This window comes from Centrocercus urophasianus, unplaced genomic scaffold, assembly GCF_019232065.1.
Source record: "Centrocercus urophasianus isolate 14NV4802_14NV808 unplaced genomic scaffold, USGS_Curo_1.0 seq_1192, whole genome shotgun sequence".
Classification (NCBI taxonomy): Eukaryota; Metazoa; Chordata; class Aves; order Galliformes; family Phasianidae; genus Centrocercus; species Centrocercus urophasianus.
The window spans coordinates 1-2,482 of record NW_024884356.1 but is presented as its reverse complement, the minus strand read 5'-3'; the positions used below and the strand labels follow the sequence as shown (position 1 = coordinate 2,482).

The following is a 2,482-nucleotide window of genomic DNA, read 5'->3' as shown; positions in this document are numbered from 1 at the left end:
AGCTTGGATGTAAGGAAGGAGAGCCTCATATTTTGTTGCAAGGAAACAGTTACTAATGTAGCAATTATGATTAATTAAACACAGGTACTTTGTAGGCATAACAGTTAAGAACACATTCCTAAGTAAGGTATTGGCAAGGAAACTCTTTAGAAATGGCAGCTGGGTATTTGGAAAGTGAATCGTATATAAAATTCAGTAATGTGAGTGCAGAGAAACTTGTCAGCAGAAGCTCAAGAAAAGGAGTCTGAATCTATTAATGTTTACGCCAACAGTAGCGGGCACACCCGAACACACAGAGGAAGAAAAGCACATAGAGAAACCACGATGGAAAGTAGTGTTTAGTGTTAAATCCCAGTAACGTGGAAATACAGGGACAGAAATTAAAACACTCCTTGCACTCTTAATACAACACTCTGCAAGCCTAGTGTATCCTATTAGCCTAGTTTAATCCAAGTTGAGTTCTTCAGCCTTACTGTTAAATAGAAAATAGTAGAACCAGCCCCAGAAAAACAGCTCTGTCAGCCACACTACCACAGTTGTATAAAGTTTAATATGGCATAAGTGTAATATTAGAACTTTTAATGATCATGGAAACATTAGAAAACATAATAGTCTGCATTTTTGGACAAGTCCATTAAACGCAAGAAATTTTCTCAACAGAAATGCAGTATTTATTCCCTTTTGTAACCTGGATTTTACACAGCAAACATCACAGCAGCTAGAGTTCAACAGTAGAATATAACATTCTTACTACTAAAAGTATTCCCCCTCTGTTAAAAACAAATTCATTCAACTTACATCATCATTATTGCTGTTACGCTAAACAGTAAGCATGCATCCCTGTTTTCTTAAACACTGCCTGACTTGTCACAGAACTATGGAATTGTTACAATTGAAAGGGGACCCACAGAGGTCATCTCACCCCCTTTCCCCTCCTATTTAACAGGGACCCTCACAGCTATCCCCTTTAACACTCTGTCATCTGCATTCTCCAGCCCAAGACACAGAGAAATAGTTTAATGCATACAGGTAGTTTTTGTCATTCACAAAAAAAAGGACAACAATCATTGATAATTGTTGCGACTGAAATAACTTCTTCTTGCATTCACTCCATCTGCCGCGCAGCGCAGTTTCATGCCATCACTGTTTCTATTCCATGCTTCCCAAGGGCTCGTGCTTCAGGAGTTGAGTTCTGTGGAAAGATAGCATGCTGTGACAGCTACACAACTAGAGTAACTCTGGTTTTAGGGGGAAGACCACTCAGAAACCCAACAGGTTCAAGTACTTCACAATACAACTGTTTTCTGTAGTAGGCTGTGTAAGTAGCAATTACAATTACAGTTGAGAAAGAAAGACCTGCAGCACTAAGCATAGAAGGCTCTATCTGCTGTTGTAGCTGTAGGAAATCAGAAAGTAATTAAAGGAGTAGACAGGAACTGTCTGCTGTAGCATAAATTTATCACCTACCTTTGTTTTTAAGGGGATATAACAGGGAGAAAACCTCTCCTCGTGCAATTATCTACCTAAGTGCTGAGCAGCACCAGCCCTCTTTTACATAACACAGTGAAAGAAGCCGCTGAGACGACAGTCATAGCACTTCCTTTTCCCAGAAAAGGAATCCTGAAGTTATCTGATCCGCCAGCCTTGACATCAGATACCTCTTCAGCAGCTCATGAAGTTGCTCAGGGCTTTAGTCTGCTGAAATTCCAGTCTCCCCAGGTAACCCCATAGCTTTCTCCCCGTCCCGCAACCAGACAGCGCAGGGGGAGGTGAGAAAATAACGCCTGCTGTACTGGGCTCCGCTTTTTCCTTTACCGAGCTTCTCGAGGCTCCCCCAATTTGGCATCAAGTTCCTTTTAAACGGCAGCTTCACCCTCTGGCAGTGCAACTGTTATGGCTTTACGCGCTATAGGCTATTTCGAGAGACTGAGGGGCACTGGCAAAATTAGAACACAGTAGCATGAAATGTCCAAGGTGACCGAACCGGAGTAGCGGTCTTACGCAGTCAGAATGGAAAAGAGAGTATTGCTTTTCGTATGCCATTGCTACAGTAAAGCGAGCATAGGGCAGCTAAAGCGGCAGCTCTTGGGCAAAGCCGCATTTAAATATGATTGCGGAAGAGGCCGCCGCTAAAACCTCCAGCAAAGCAAAGAGCGCTTACCTAGAACTGGCAGAGCAGCAGCAGCGAGACGCTTCCAAACCGCAGGCTGGGTCTGGGGTATTTCCTGTCCTAGAGGCATAGGACTCGCTCCCCTCGAGCAGAAACAATAAGAGAACAGCAAACAGTCTCCTGGGGGACGCAGTAAAGAAAAGAACCGGAGCATTAACTCAGCTACTTGCCTTCTTTTCTCGCCCGCAGGCACGAATTTAAAAAGAAGTTTACTCGCAGAGGGCGAAAGGCCATTTCCTTCTCTTTACCAGCCCACGGTAAGACACATCTTACAGTCAGGTAAGATACTTTCAGTTAGAGATACTTTTAGTT

At 43.2% G+C, this 2,482-nt stretch overlaps 1 long non-coding RNA gene across 1 annotated transcript; it reads right to left on the bottom strand.

The window, feature by feature from the left end:
* Positions 1 to 648: 648 nt before the first annotated feature.
* LOC122155511 lies at positions 649 to 2,476 on the bottom strand. Its single transcript, XR_006167263.1, has 2 exons — positions 2,162 to 2,476; positions 649 to 1,192 (listed from the first exon to the last, which is right to left on the bottom strand). It is a non-coding gene; the product is annotated as an uncharacterized LOC122155511 (long non-coding RNA).
* Between the last annotated feature and the right edge of the window lie 6 nt (positions 2,477 to 2,482).